At 35.9% G+C, this 17,498-nt stretch overlaps 1 protein-coding gene across 8 annotated transcripts in view; it reads right to left on the bottom strand.

Annotated features, from left to right (window-relative positions):
- DYM (dymeclin) overlaps positions 1-17,498 on the bottom strand; it is a 261,966-nt gene that overhangs the window by 174,373 nt on the left and 70,095 nt on the right. The gene's annotated exons all lie outside the window — the stretch shown is intronic.

The raw sequence follows: 17,498 nt of genomic DNA, 5'->3' as shown, positions 1-17,498 counted from the left end.
TAAAAACACAGGCAATATTAATCAGATCTCTGAATAAAACTGCTTTGCATCCATTACCAAGACTTTCTGAAAAACAGATTTATACCCACTATTATTAACAATGAAGAAGACTCTAAATATATACTGTTCCTTGAGACATTAAATAATGACACTATTAAGCCATGGAGATTAGCAAGATATTTAAAAATCTCATCCAGATGATTATTAATAATTTTGGTATTATCAAAAAGATTTTCTGTATTGTTAATAAACACAATTTTAAATACTCTAAAGTATTTATCTTACCCTTTGAAAAAAGTCAATTTGTAGAAGTTTCATAAGGTTCATAATATATTAGTATAACAATGCATTATCTAATTTATAAATGAATTCACTTAAGGGTCTACTTTAAAAGCTTGTACAATCAATAAAGTTTAAAGACCACCACACTCAAAGGACTATTGGGGGTAGAGGTGACAGAAGAGAAGGAAAGTAAGAGGGAAGAAAAGGAGAAGCTTCTGCCACTTAACTATGATCAACACAAAATACCACATTTAAATCTCACCAAGCATTATCTTTCACCCAATTTTACAGATAGAGAAATTAAACTCAAAGAAGCTAAGTTCCTTACTTAAAAGAGATAAGCAGATCTGCACTCATGCTGTTCTAAGTCTAAAGCAGATGCTGTCACCCACTACCCTCACTATCCCTCTGGCTCCAAAACAAGAAAGGGGGCCTCTGGCCTAAGTTACAAGTTTAAAACTTACCATAGGTCAGATCTTCAGCACCTGGGATACAACAGGCCTAAATTCAATCCAATTGCTACAAGGAATAGCATTCTGTGGCTTACAATGAGTCTGGCCCCAAATTACCTTGCCAGTCTTCTCTTTCACTCTTCACCCTCATCCACAGAACCCTATATATGTTTTTGTCTTTGCTTGGATTGTTTTGTTCATTCTTCTACCTTCTGTTCATCTTGGTACTCTATCTCCATTTCCTGATTTTCCCCTAAGGAATCATCTCTCCTAGGCATTCTGCCCCTTTCTTATGGTGAATAAACATTTTCTAAATTGTCTATTGGCAGGCAAGCACAGATTCTTCAATGAATAAACTGTTGTCACTACATTTAAGGTGCCTATAGTCTAAAGAGAAGAGACAGGCAGGGATGTCATTATAATAAATGTACTGTGAGTTTGACAAAGTCCTATGGGAAATAAAAAGGACTTGCTCTGCTTCCCAAAGAAAAGCTGCCTATGCTTGGGGTTTAAGGGGAGTGACATCTGCAGGCGGAAGAGGAAGACATTTTCGTACATGGAATGGTATCAGACAAAGCTGATCAGGTGTGAGGGCAGGCTGCAAGGGGCCTGCGTGCCGGTGCTTCTCACGGCATGCTCCATCGCCCAGTTCTGAAGAACTATGAACAGGCCAACAATTCAAGTCCTTTTTGATGTTCTTATAAGTGATGACATACAATTATATAACTTCCATTTGGGGTTTCACATATGTTAACATTGATCTATTAACTAAGTCAGTTACAGGATATTGTATTTGGTTTTCATATATTTAGAAAAAACAATTATTAGAGTTTACAGATCCTAACCAAGTCTCCTAACCAAAAGTCCGACTGCTATGCAATGCTCATTTGTGCTGCAAAATTCTTTATGCGCATAGACACATGCCCCACAATGTTTGCAATTCCTGCAGTTTGGGAGAAGGGTGTTCTACATTTTGTTTTGAGTTGGTCATGGTCTTCAGTTTATGTATTTCAAGCTTTTTAAGTTATACATTTCTGTTAAAATAGCTTCAAAATGATCAATTAAGATGGCTGTGGGTTCTCTGATTAACCCTCCAAGATATAAGTGATATATATAACTGGTAAGAAAGACCACGCTATCAATAAGATACCCTTCCCCTGCCAGGACACAACTAACCAGCACGATATAAAGGGTGGTGGGGAGAGGATGCACAGAGCTCTGAATTCTTCCAATAAGACACCTCCTTCTAGGGCCATGAGGCCAAAAGCCTCATCAAACCGTCAACGGCTATAATTAGAACTGATTATCTGCCTTCTCCTAAAAGATCATCAGGACTAATCGTATTATGCCTTATATCCCTGTTTACGTGGATCGGCAGAGAGACCTAAAGCTGCATCCCCTACACTGGCCTGGTCTCCTGCAGCTCTCCCCATCCCAAACCTTCTACTATCCCCTCTGGAAACCACATGGAAATGACATTTTTCATCAGAAAAATATCCTCTATATTTTCAGGCTCAATCTCTCTGAATGCCCCTGATCTAAGAGAAACCTGGGTGGTCCTCTAAGGACAGTTCTTTCTCAGAAGGCTTTTCAAGTGGTGACTTGATTATTCTCTCTCCACAACCTATATACCACAGAGATAACTCCTCGTTACAGCTTCCAAATAATTTCTCTTCTGACATTCCAGCTACTTTGAAACATCCCATCAAAGTATACTACCCATCAACCCTTCTTGCTACAGTCATCTACAGACATCACTGTCATTCCTGCTCATTTTCTAATAATTTAAGCGCCTGGCTCACTGTCTTTCCCTCCACACTACTCTAAACTTCATTTTTAAAATTTCAGCATACTCACAGTCAAGCCACCCAACAATATGGCCTCTAAGGCTTGTTCTGCTTGCTCACTTCTAGCCTACTGCAAAATACCCAGCCTACACACCCTCTTTACTAATAATTGCACCACCACTACCCTTTTGAATTCATACATTCCACTCTCTGATTCTCCCAATTTCCCAAGTCATTTCTGCTAGTACCCCTCAAACAATTTTTCACCTAATCAGTTCTACCACTTTTCAGTGTCCATCACCACCCCCCGTCCTTGCTTTCCTCCTCACCCAGCTAATATTCCGTGGATGAGCACCAGGATCACTCCCTTGCATATTCCTTCCCAAATCCCTCACTCCTCTTTTCCCCATCATATTTGCCTAACAAAACCCCAACCTTCACATATCCAACTCTCCACCTGCTCCATATACCAAAAAAGCTATACATAGCTGAAGAACAACACATAGCCATTCCAATTGCTCTTTAAGTTCATCGCCACAGATTTCAAGTGGGCCCTCGGCTCTGCCCAACAATCCTGCCACGTTTCTCTAGTCCCCAGGGGAATTAACTCCCTTGCAAATCTCTCTTTAAACTTTCAACACCAATCCCCAATCTTCATGCCCAGCTGACTCTCACAGAATCGGAGAACTACCTTGTCTTTCCACCTTAAATCTATAAACCCATCTGCATCAACATGTATCTGCTCTGCCTTCCCTCCTGTTATACGGGAGTGAAACATTCTTTCTCCTGCATTTGGGGATATCAATCTCCCTATCACTAACAGAATGTAAATTCTATGAAAGGCAGGCATTTAACAGTAATTTGTAGAACTGAATCATTCTTCTCACAGCATACAAACATGTTGTGCCATTTCCCAGCCAGAAACAAAGATATAAAACCTGCCTAGAATCCACATCCCCTTCCAGCTGCTGCCTTATTTTTCTGCCTGTACTGACTCCCATTCTCCCCTCAACCCACTCCAATTAGTTTCCTAAACACCACACTATCTAAATGATTCTTGACAAAGTAACCAATAACTTCTGTCTTAACAAATTCTATAGTCACTTCTAAGTCCTCACCTTATTTAACTGCTCTTTTAAGTCTTCATGAAGTTGTACGTGAAAGATTTTGTACTTTACCGCACCTATAACTTAAAATATTAGAAAACCTCAATGAAAAGATTTCACAGTAGATCAGACACCATTGGAAAGAGTGAAGTGAAGTGAAATGAAATGAAAGATAATCTAAAGAATTACTCAGAATGCAGACAGAAATCTAATGAATTCTAAGAGAGATGAAGAGATATGAAGAATAGAATGAGAAGGTTCAGCATATGTCTGACAGGAATTTCAGAAGAGAGACACAACAAAATAAAACTGCAGATTGCAAAAACTACCAGAAAATAGAGATTTAATGATCTCCATCACTACCACCCCCAAGGTCACAAAACTAGAAGGCTTAAATCCTGCTTTTTGCAATATATCACATCACTCAGTAAGGAGAGAAAAGAAAAATACAGTTAGCTAGGAAATTCCGTTAGGCTTAAATCACAATATGCTACTTCTCCGGCTGGGACGCATGAACTCTTAGAGACAATCCACGATGTGCTAAGAATAAGCAAGGTCAGAAAACAAACATCTTAATGGTAATAAAACAAACATGTATATATTTACCAAAGCAGAAATTAAAATGTGCATTCATGTATAAGATAAAATATGAAACCAGAGTGTGGGCCAAACGACTTCTGACAAACTCCTAGATCCTTAAGGTTAGACATTCATTTGCCTCAGCTCTTATGACTAGGCTTAAAAAGCATTGTTAATGGCTCTGACAGCTTTCTCAACAACATCTGAATTCCTATAACTAGCAGAATTCCAGATCTGTTTAACAAACAAACGAAAAGATTGTGTGATTGTTTTTGTTGTCTTTTACTCTGAACTTAAATGTTTTATTTTGTGAAGAGTATAACAAAAATGCTGGGGGACTGAGGACAAAAACTGCTACACAGAGAAGTGTAAGGTTCCACTGTTTTCTGGCTGTTAAGGGGTTCTGATGATGACTCCTATAAATAGACCATCCTAGAAAGCCTGTTTATTATGCTACTGCCTTGTATTCATCTACTATACATAATCACATGGTGTAAGTCAGGATTAGGGTGAATTACAAGTAACAGACGCGTGTAATAATGGCTTCGACAGAAGTCCAAAAGTAGGTGCACAGCAGAGCTTGCACATTGCTGCATGATGTTCAAGAGCCAAGCTCCTTTTCTCCTGTTGCTTCGATGTGTACTGTCCCCATTCCTAAGTTTACTATGGTCAAACATAGCTAAACCAGCTCATCATATTTTCATTCAAGTCAGCATTCTCTTTAAGAACTATATCTGCACACAACGCTATATATATATATATATACCTACATACATACACATACATACATACATATATATATATATACACACATACACATACATACATGCCTTACTGTTAAATTGTACACCTGGAACTTGCTGGATTTCATTAACCAATGTCACCATAATAAAAAATTAATAAAAAAAGAAAAGAAAAAAAAAAGAACTGTGCCTGCAAGTTTGCCCACATCACTTCTGCTTACACTCCCTTGGCCAAAATATAGACCATACATGGCTCCAAAGGAGACTAAGAAATGTGATCTAGTCATTGCATCCATGTAAACAGCTACAATGGGGGAGGTGACAAACCAGCAGTCACTGTCATATCACATTTGAATAAATCCTTTGCAATGTCCCCAAAATATGCCCCTTCTACTTGAGATGATGGAACAGCTAGTTTGCCTTACATACCCTGTCTTATGAGCCCTTCAACTTGGCTCAGAAAAACAACTGTGCCCAGATAAACCAGTGAGCTTTATGAACAACATGAGAACTGGCAGCAGTACTGGTAGTCTTACCATAAAATCCTCCCTTTGAATACAAGCAACAGGATGCCTCAAACATGTGCTATTAATCATACAGCAAAAAGAAGGAGGTAAATAACTTTAACTGTTTTACAGCAAGAATTCGCCTGCTCTCCTGATTTGACCAATTCAGGAACTGAAATTAATAAAAGTAACAGCTTGCATTTAACCTGCACCTTTCCTTATTAGGACTCAAACTTTTCTAGTACATAATAATATGCTATTTTATTTTCACAATGTACCCTAATAACAAGATAAAACTTGATATTATTTGCACATTTCAAATGTCTCCAATTTTAATATTTAATTTGCTATATGTATATATACATTGAAAAAGAATGAGAAAAAAATGGCAAGTTGATTTGTTACAGTGGTAGAATTATAGCTAATCTCGTTTTTTAAATTTTCATAACTTCTATGGCTTTTGGTACAATAATGTTTTAAGATTTTATAAATACACACACATTATCTATCTTACATACACACAACATACAGAAAGCTAGATGGCATCATGAAAACATCATTGCTTTGAAGCCACACATAATTTTAAAGTTGTCGTACCACCTACTAGCTGTGTGACTTTATGAAAATTACATACCTTCTGTAAAATAAGGACCACAGCTCTAGCCATTTAATGTCTGTTTGCTCTCATCTCCACCCCATTCCTATCTATGATCTGTAGCATAGGGGGCTAGAAACCTGCAAACCACATTTTCCAAACTTCTTTGCCTGCTGGCTTCAGGACAGAGCAGACAATGGGAGACACCAGCAGGAGACTGTAAGGGGAAAGAATGGAGAAGCCACTTTTCTTTCTGCTTTTGAATTCTGCAGTTTGAGAGAAGGGTGGGATCTCTTAGCAGATGCAAACATGGTCCCAATGGCTTCCTGCTCAGTAAGGGTCCTGTTACAGCAGAGCTAGCAGGTGCTCTTACAATGCAGTGTATACAAAGATGTTTACTATCGCGTCATCTGGAATAGCAAAATATTGGAAACCACCAAAATGACTAATCATTTTTATTAATTAATTAACCAGGGTGGGCCCATAAGATACATCATTAAAATTGTATTTATAAAGAAATATTAATGGCATGGAAAATACAACATAATGTTATATAAATAAGATGGAGTTAAAACAACTATATTGTCATTAGCATCAGTCTGTGTTGTGACTGTAGAGTCAGACAAGGGCATAAAGAAAATGCAGAATCAAACTGCTATCACTTACATATCTATGATAGTATGGCCACCCAGACAGAAAGGATTTGAAAGAATATAAAATGCACCCCAGAAGCTACCAAAAAAAAAGCATAGTTAGAGGAAGTTGGCTCCACCTACATGGAAGGCTGCAGATTTTTGCTTACACTATGAATTCTCAAACATGGCAACACTTGAAAACTTGATTTCAGAGGGATTAAAAAAAACTAACTTTTTATGTATAAAGCACAGATATGATATGTAGTATATTTGTGGCTTTCAATTTTCCTTTGGGGGTGGCGGTGGCAATTAGGAAAAAATGGTTCCTTAGGATGGCAATTATGGAAAAAAATGGTTCCTTAGGATGGCAATTATGGAAAAAAAAGGTTAAGAAACAATGGCCAAAAGAAATCTCCCTGAAAAATAAAGCATTGGTATACCTTAAACCCACAGGTACAGGGGAGGGATGAACCTAACGCCATCTGAAGAGCATGGACCTGGAGTTCCCAGATATCACAGGGACAGTGTACAGCCACCACTGTTATTTCAAGAACCACCGTGGTGGCGTGCAACACCAAGACATGAGAGAATCTAAATTTGTAAATATCAAAACACTTAAAAGAAACAGAGATCCACTATACTGGATTTATAAGAGTGGAAAGTGTTTTGGGTAGGTATTGAAGTAAATACTATGTTAAAAGGATAATATGATTATAAGACAAGGACACAAAAGTAATGAACAAGAGTAAAAAATAAATTAATATGAAATTGCAAACCAAAGACATCTGAAGAATAAAACATGCTCCTCCTACACACTGTTTATCATCCACGGTAAACTAAAGAGGATTGCTACTTTACTCCCTATCAAATATTACTATACGTGTTTAGGATAATCTTGTCCTTGCTTCTCTGAGACAGAACCCTAAACAATGTAGTTTAGTTTTGCCTGGCTTTTGGGGTATAATTTTGTCTGTCTTTGGATTTTCATACTCTGTTTTTTTGTAACTTGCTATTTTCATACAACATGGTATTCTAAGAGTCATCCAGTTTATGTGTGGAGCTGTAGTTCCTTCAGCTATCAGGTACTGACAGCTAGCAAGGCTTCCACTTTGAAGAAATGGTTAAGGATGCTAGAGGGGTTGCTATGATCTGCATTTATCCTTTCCAATAATCTACAAAAAAGGGAAATTGCCTTAATTTTCTAAGCAGAAAGGCTGAGGGAACATGAAACACATAAGATAAAACTACGTAAGGTGTTTGGAAAACTACAGGTATTGACACGGATGAGAAGGAGGAAAAAGATGAGGCAGGTAAATAAATGGTAATGTTTTCAGCATTTATCATGTTCTCGATATTTATTCACTACTTGTCATGCGTTATTTAAATGTAACAAAAGCCCAAACATAAAGATATTCTAAATCCCATTTTAAAAATGTGGACATTAGGGTTCAGCAAATTAAGTAACTTAATCAAAGTGACACAGCTAGCAGAAACTAGGGCTTGGTTTCCAGCTCAGGCCTATCTGATGTCAAAAGTTATATTCTCTTCCAATCCACTAGCCTGCTAGTGAGAATAGCTAGCTGCTTCTCTCCCTCTCTTTCTTTTGCCTATTGTCTGTCAACTATGGGACCCCTAAAGCCTTGCAGAAGTGAGTCTGGAGGCTTCCAGACACCACAGTGAATAGTGCTTCCCTCTCTCTCTTTACCATTCATCCAACTGGATTCAGTGGGCCTTCAAGGACCAAGGTCTGGCTCACAAAGATTGCAAACTAGTACAAGAGGAGAAAAATGAAGAGACATTTACCATAATCCTACAAGGAATCATTATTCCATTTTTACGAATAGCGAAAGGCTTGGAGAGGTTACAAAACTTTCACAAGCTTATAGAGCTAATTAGCTTGCTATTAAAGATTTGAGCCCAGACTCCACATTCTTCAGACTTCACATTCTTCAGAATTTTATCTAGATAAGAAGATAACTAAGATATACCTTTTCAATGAACAAACTGAAATTTACAACACTAATTCATCCTCGTAGTGATTCTATTTTTCCCCCAACATTTTATTATAAAAATTGTCAAATACAAAGAAAAGTTGGAAGAAATACATAGTGAATACCCATACGCTCACTTCTGAATTTACATTAACATTTTGCTAGATTTGTGATAACATCCCTAATCCATCTATGCATCTCTATATTCACCCATCAATGTAGCTTATTTGATAATGCTTTCAAAGTAAGCTGCAGAAACGTTTTAAAGGGGAGGTCTTCGAGTAACTTATAATGCTACACTTTAAAATATTATTTATTTATGTAAAAGGTGGTCTCAAAACTACACCAACTATAAAATATGAGGGTTTTTACTAACATTCACAAACTCTGTCAGCAAGTAACCATGAATAAATTTAACCTTTGAATGTACTCCAAACATCCATGCTGAAATTAATGTTACTTAAAACAGGTGCTTAAAGTTACACTCACTTGACTATGATAGAATTTAACAGTTTTAAAGCAAATCCATGTTAATTGCTTCATTTTTCAAATAAGGTTTATGTTCTCGAAAGATTATATTCCATGATTTTAATATTCTTCTTTTTAAAGTATCTTTACTAGTTTAAAATTCCACATTAAATTATATTACGGAAGTCTCAAAAACAGATTAAATCATTGGTGCCAAATAAACAACACATATAGCATGCCTTAGAGACTTATTCCTAGGATTTCATCTGAAATTGATTGCTTTATTCTATATTCTTCCTAGTAAATATGAATGAATTTGTTCTCTAACTATTATGGCATGAAAGAGGCCTCAATCTTCTTTTCAAATTTGTTAAGAAGGAAATGAGAGTAGAGAGCTGACATATCGACTTTCCTTTAAAGCCATTTCTGTAAACTAGTATAGGAGCGGCTGTCGGCAAATTACAAGGATAAAAGATAAGTCAATATTGTATTTTGACACTATATTATTTCCAATGAATATCATTTAATAAACATTTTTTTAAAGTCTAAAATCTGAAATAATACTTTTTCAAAGAGCAATTAAAAGTAAAATAGCTTATATTACTATTCTACAACTAAATACAGTCATTCTGTGTTGTAGATACTAAATGCTCAATGCGTCCCTGCAAGGAACCACAAGAAAACAGTAAATTGAAATTAACTGACTATATATTTTATTAGTTACAAAATGAGTTCAGTCTTGAAAAGAAAAAAGAAAAAAAAAGTCATTATTTCACCTGGTATATAAAAATCTACGAAATCATTTCAAACAAAATGAATGAGAATGTAATTACTGTTTATAAAGCACTTTCCTTTTTTGAAAATTCAAAGTGCTTTAATTAGAAATGTTTTCACAACTATGCCTGTTTCTGAGTGCCACATACTTTTTCTCTTACTGCAGTTTTTCTTTCTCTCAATGAGTCAGCCCAGAAAAAGCCAAAACTGAAGAGAAAAAGAAAAAATCATGTAAAATAAATTACAACTACTGCATACCATACCTATCGCAATGAATTCAATAACTTTCTCAATAACAGCAGTTGGGAAAATTTAAGTTTTAATCTTTAAATTCTACTTTATTAAATTTTCTATTACAGCATTTGCCTAAACAAATAATCGTTACTTTGGCCTTATAATTTGGCTGGGACACCCACTACTGCAAGCAAAGGAAAAAAAACATTTTTGATGGCTCGTTCAAATGGAAAAGCCATATATCAGAAGTTATTGTGTAAAACTTCAGTACTTGTGATGGAAAGCGCAGTTTGGCAGAACACATTTAATTAGGCTTGGCTCTTTAAAACATTAAATACCCAGTTATAATCACATTACAGTTTTGTCTTATAACAAAAAAACACACAAAAAATTGCAAGGTCAACCTTTCCTTGCTTCGCCCTTTTTTTAGGCATTAGAGGCAATTTAAAAGCTTGAAAATATATTAAAAGATCAAAGAAATAAGAATAGAATCAAAAGAAACAGTGAATAAATGTTATAACTTATCTTTCCTTCTCACATAATTCAACATAATTCTTTTAGTGACTATCTGAAGTTTTTATTATAAATATATCTACTAAATATCAGATATTTTCATAATTTACTTATATAAAAATCCTGAGTAAACTTTAAATCATTATAAGGTCCCTGGATTTTTTCTATTTTTTAAAACAAAAGTTATCTTCTAAATATTACTATGTAATATATGTTACTAATAGCGACCTTTTATTGTGTACCTACTAGATACCAGGCTCTTTCCTATACTTTTGTTCATCTGATCACCTCAGAATCCCTACAAAGGAAAGTATTATCCTCATTTTACCACAAAGAATTTGAGTCACTAACAGGTTAAACAGCCTAAGAATATCTAGTTAGTAAATGGCAGGACTAGCATTCAGTTCTAGGTCTATATATTACCAACATCCAGAGTCTGATACTTATACCTTTTGCATTATACCAAAGTATCAAAATCAAGAGCCAGTCCCTCCAAAGGACAATACAAGTGGCAGCCACCAAAATCAGAAAAGAAAATCTGTTTCAGTGACAGACTTATTTCTGGAGAGGTTCCTTATACATTCTGGAATGCCTTTTTTAAATGTATTAATGAGATTGTAATGGACTGTGAGTGATCTACTTTGGCCACAATCCTCACCACCACCATTAAGCAGGGTTGTGGTTTAAAATAAAGAATGAACACAACGCAAAACACACACACACACACACACGCCTTACTGTTAAATTGTACACCTGAGACTTACTGGATTTCATTAACCAATGTCATCATAATAAAAAAAATAAAATAATAAAAAATGAAATAAAATAAAAAATAACTGGAGCTAAAAGGTGCCTTAGCTATCAACAGACAAAATAGACCAAACGTGACCTACTTAATACCTATTATGGACTGAATATTTGCGTCCTGTCACCACCCGCTCCAAATTCATATGTTGAAGCCTTAATCTCAATGTGATGGTAATAGGAGGTTGAGTCTTTGGGAGGTGATTAGGTTTAGATGAGGCCATCAAGGTGCAGCTCCCATGATGGGATTAGCACCCTTATAAGAAGAGGAAGAGACGCCAGCTTCTCTCTCCGTCATATGAAGACACAGCATGACCATCTACAAGCTAGGAAGAGAGCCCTCACCAAGAACCCAATCTGCCAGCATTTGATCTTAGACTTCCTAGCCTCCAGAATCATGAAAAATAAATGTCTGTCGTTCAAGCCATGCAGTCTATAACAAAATACGTTACAGAAGTCTGAACTGATTATCCGTTACCACCATAACCCCTACTCCATCACATAACGAATCATAGAGGAAAGGATCTTCAGTCATTTGCTTTGTAGAACATCTCTAACAGGGTAAGGTGATGTGTTTATAGATTCAAGTAAGACTTAAGTATCAATTGCCTTATTGACTACAACTAAGACTACCAATGCTATTGATATTTTTGATTAGTTGAACATTTGAAATATTCATTATAATTCAGATTAGGTCAACATCGAATCTTATTAAAATCGTTGGCTAATTTTATAAACAAACTATCAAAGAAAGTATAATCTTTCAGATAAATTAATGAATAAGAAATGGTACCTTAGCGATTGTTGTCAAGGCAAGTTCATTTAGGAAGCAAGGAGAAATCTCTTATGGGCAATATCTATTTAACAATCAAATTTTCCTTTCTGACTGCCATAGGCCAAATTTTGCACCACATAAAATGAAAAGCCAGTTGGAGAAAGAGCAAAAACATGGCTGTTATATTCAATTTGGTCAGTGTTTCGAAAACATTTTTTACATGAATTTTAAAGATTGAGCAGAGCAAAAAGATAAAAACTGTTTTAATATTTTTAATTGTTTAGCATAAATTTGTCAGAGATTTTCTAATCACTAACATCATCTAATTAAATTTATTTTATTTTAAATTACTTTGATTTTACTTAACAAGAAGCAGCAGAGCTTCAGTGCAGGTAACAAAGTTACATGAGGAAAGATGCTATATAGTTTGATATTATACACAATATCACATTTTTCACAAAAACCTGGTACAAAAAAGTCTTTTATTTATCAGCTTTGTAAAGTACGATAATGAGATTCAGAGTTGAAGAACCTAAGATCACACTGAGCTGAGGACTCCATCCCGAGTCATCTAATTTTCAGTATCAAGCTCTGGAAATCCGTCTTTATCCACAAGAACTTCCAAGAATAAGGGAAAAGAAAAGACAGCTGGGAGGTCCCTGTGGTGTAATCCAATGAATTGGAGATACGAAAGGAGGGTTTGGGCCTGGCATGAACTCATGAGAGGCTCACCCAGCATCTGCTGCTGCTGGGGGACTACTAGCTCCAGTTTCATGAGGATCCTTGTGGGTAAGTCCGAAAAGCCAGGTGAAACTACAGAAACTCTCATTGACTCTAAAGCGTACAGTCTGGAAAAACCAGACTCCAGCCCCCATGGCAAATCCTCACTGAGATTCCAGGAAATAAATCTATTGTACAAAGAACAATCACAAAATCCCCAGTTACATTAATTTTCATTGTTATTTTACATATTCCACCTACAGAAACACCTTGACTTCCACACAGGAATTAGAATGTGTCAAACCTCTCTCAATATGGTATCAAGAACATAACACTGAATAAAGCAGGAAGCCCCCAAATATTTTTTTAATGATCTAGAGCTAAAATGAGAACAGATCTTATTCTTTAGCTGGAATTAAGGTCCACACCACATCTAACAAAATTATACCTGAGATACAACGAAAGGTCTGTACCTGTATACATAAAACCTGAAGGGGAAAGACAGGACATAAAAACTATGGAAAAAACTTAAGATGATAAAATTAACAATAAATTCACTAGTAACCAAATATTATCTGCCAAAAGAGTAAATGTCATTTAGACTAGATTAATAAAAAGGTATAGTGCCCAGAAATCAGGTTCGAGTTCCAAACTCTTTCATGCTGGAGTACTGTATTCAAGGTCGGACTTAAAGAACAATCCTGATAAACTGGATCTCGTCAACAACAGAGAGCGATACAGAAAGCAACAGGTAGAAAAACTAACATAATACACGAGGAGGGGGTCAGTTAAACCCATCAGAGCTGCCTCAGTATGATTATTCCAAAGTAGTTATCAGTATTGGCTCAAATGTCTGCCGTGATGAGCCTACAACAGAAGAGATTCAAGCATAAGAAAGGGACCCCACCACATGAACAGTGCTGAAATGGACCAGCGACATCCCAATCATCCAGAATGCATGTTAAAAATGTATATGACTGGGCCCCATCTCATGTCTAGTGACTTAGAAATTCCAAGGTAAGTATATGCACATGCATTTTTTAAAAGTATGCCAGGTGGTTCTCCTAATGTTTGCAAGCCACTGGATGACCTTCGTCATCATCTCTCCAAATTCTGAAATCCTATGATTCATTTAAAAGTCACATTAGTTAAAACTATAGCATTCTTTCCTAAACCATAAAGTGATATATCAGTTGATTATTTTCCATTTTGTCAGCATGTCAGAGGAATTTCTACATTACAAAACTATAGAGAAGAAGGAAACTATTTTTTTATTGTACTACACAATTATGAATAGTGGCCTGTTGGCATGTATTATAGATATTAATAGGTAAAGTAAAGTTTTTCACCACTTTTGCTGAAAAAAAAAAAAATCACACTTGACACATGTAAAAACGCTTTTTAAAAAAAGAACAAAATCTATACAAGTTAATTTTCATTAACTGCAAAAAACTTATCAGTAGTAACTAAAAAGAGTTAATAATTACTCCAATTATTTATTACATCCTGATCAAACATCATCCAAACACTCACTGCATATTGCAGGACCAATGACAGAAAAGAAGAAAAGAAGAAAGCTATGTGCTGCACCAAGGAGCTGTTAGTCTAAGATACATAAACTGACCATTTTGAGTAGATAGAAGAAAACCTAATTGTAAAAATCTAATTTAAGAACATCACAAATGACACTATATTTAATAAAGGAGATTTAAAATATAGAGGAAAATCTCCATTTCTTTATTTTTACTGAGGTAGAACAAATGCTTACCTCATTTGTTTATAAGGGTAGCTGAATGCTGAATTGATAAGTGTACTGTGGTTGTATAAGAGAAATTTCTTTTTAGGAATTACATATTCAAGTATTTAGGAGTAAAAGGCCATGATGCATGTAACTTACTTTCAAGTGGTTAAAAAAAAACTGTGCGTGCATGCACAGAATGATTAAGAGAGAGAGGTAAGGAGAGAATACAAATATAAAACAAATGAAATAAAATGTTAAATCAATCTGAATTTTAATTGCGTTCACATTTACCTTGAGTGCAGACAAGTATTAGCTTTTGGTATCTAATTACGGACAACAAGTATTTATTGACAGTTCACAGATGGAAGGTGCTCTGATGGATACTGCAGTGAACACCTTCAAGGAAGTCAACATACTCAGGAGTCAGGTGGTGACAATGAAAGGCAAGACAGTAAAGCTCAGGAGTCAAAGAAACTAAGCTCAAGTGCAACCAATATTACCTCTTTCCTATGTAATCTTAGAAAAGTAATTTAATAAGTAGGAGCATCTCTATACCACATTAAAAAGGAAAACCATCTATTTCACAAAGTTGCTATGAGAATAAAGTGAGATACACAACAAGTTAGCTCTTTGTCTTGTATGCAGAACCAATGTAGGGAGAAAAATGCTTCTATATAGCAATCATAACACAAAGCAGAGTAAGTACCATAGGGAAAGACCACATTTTGCTAGAAGGGAGGAAAGGAAGTCTTCGAGGAGAATGTGGTACTTGAGATGGACCTTAATGGATGGACGGGCAGAACATCAAAGTCAGAGAGAGAAGGAGGTAGGATTCTAGGTTAAAGAGATAACTCAAGCAAAGGCATGAAAAAGAGTGTCAAGCATGTAAGATGTAACACAGTTTTTGCTGGAGTCTGGGAAACAAATAATAGAATAACCAGAAATAATGTAAAAACCTGAGAATAAATTGGAGAAGGCTTGCTAACTCCGGCGAGGGCCCAGACATGTGGCTGACTACTCATCTGGACCCAGTTCTAGCACAGGATTCTCCTCTTCCCTGACAGTGCCAACAAAACGTCACTATCCAAAACTATGAAGTTTTCCCAAATAAGGCATGCTGCTTCAGAGGTAATAATTTCAGCAAAACATACAATACACATACAGCTATGAAAGAAAATGCTTTCTATGCCCAAGAAAAATTCAATCCCAAAGAAAATGAATATAATCCAAGAGTTTATAATTTGCATCGAGCTTTGCAACATTTCTTTTCAGTAAAGAACTTCCAAATGACATTTTCTCAAGCCAATATTATTGTAAGAAAATTAAACTACCAACTAAAAGGTCATCGAAAGTGATTATATAACTGAAGTCAAATTTTCTTTTGTCAATTTGACTGACTTTCCTGGAACATGGCTTAATTCAAAATTATATAAGGTGATCAATTTTGCATTTTAGCTTACCTACAATACATAGCTGTGCTTTTCAGGAGAATGTCCTTTTGTTGTTTTTATAATCCTTGAGTCACATAATGTGAAATAATGGATAATTATTCCACCACAAATTAAATTTTTACATGAGTAATTTTATAAAGTTTTAGGAAGAAAGTTATATAAAATGTCTTCTAATTATAGCACACTAAAAGTCATTAAGTCTATTTTAATGCCCTTAACTGAATATTAAATTTTAAAATGGTGGGGGAAAAGACCATAGAATCATTGAAAGTTATTTAGAAATAATCTTAGAAATCATCTATACCAGCCTTCTCATTCAAAAGACAAGGAGTCTGGAGGTAGGAAAATTAAGACTTCCTTCCTATATACTACTAACTAGGTGGGAGCAGATCTAAAACTTAGATGTCAAGTTTTTTGGCACCTGGTGCTGATATGATGACACCACATGCCATCTTGGACTTCACTCTGATGACACATAACTGCAAGAAAAACCAAAACCACACACAAATCTATGTTTACTTAAAAAAAACAAAACAAAAAAACTGCAAAGTTTGCCATTGGGTTGAAGAAAGCAGTTAATGACCTTATAATACCTCTTCCCAGAAATCTCCAAACATATTCAAGTATTGCAAAATACTCTGCTTTTAAATACCTATACTAGTTTAATGATCGAAAAAGAAAATACTAATGGGTTAATGATGCCTTCCCAATGGACACAAAAAGCCACTCCTATGCTGCCTTCAGAGGCCATGAACGAGCAAGCCGGGTACAGCCCCCTCACCTGAAACAGTGAGGGCAGTGGGTAGGAGTAACGCGGAAAACACACCTCTGCAGGTCTGGCATTCTAGGCAGCCTGCTCAGCACCAAAGACAAAAGCAGGAGTACGCACAAATGTCATTCAACTCATAATATTAAAAGAAATCAAAGGAACGCAAATTTAGGAAACCCAGTTCACAGATCAATTGCTGAAGTCAACAGAGAGGTGTTTTAATCTAAAGAGGTTCTCAAGGCTCATTATCTAATAAGTTATCATACTACTACATTTTCATATTAAAATGATGGTCCTGCCTGAGTGTGAAGAGGATGCTACAGCCATAATTCAGCTGTGGAACTCAGCTCCACTTAAAATTCATTCAAACAACTGAACTCTGACCTCTCATTAAGTAGAAGGGACACTGTCCCGCTAGTTTAGTAAAAGCGCCTGTGCACCTTACAACTACCAAAGTGTCAGTCTAGCTTTTGCTTCTCCTTTGAAATAAAGCAAAAAGTTCAGCTACAAACTCTTATGACTCAGGTCCTGTCTTTAGGTCTGAACACTGTGAAGCAGAAAGGAGGCTTTTCT

This window comes from Pteropus medius, unplaced genomic scaffold, assembly GCF_902729225.1.
Source record: "Pteropus medius unplaced genomic scaffold, Ma_sr-lr_union100, whole genome shotgun sequence".
NCBI classification, from domain to species: domain Eukaryota; kingdom Metazoa; phylum Chordata; class Mammalia; order Chiroptera; family Pteropodidae; genus Pteropus; species Pteropus medius.
The sequence above is the reverse complement of the archived record's forward strand: the minus strand, read 5'-3'. Positions and strand labels throughout refer to the sequence as shown.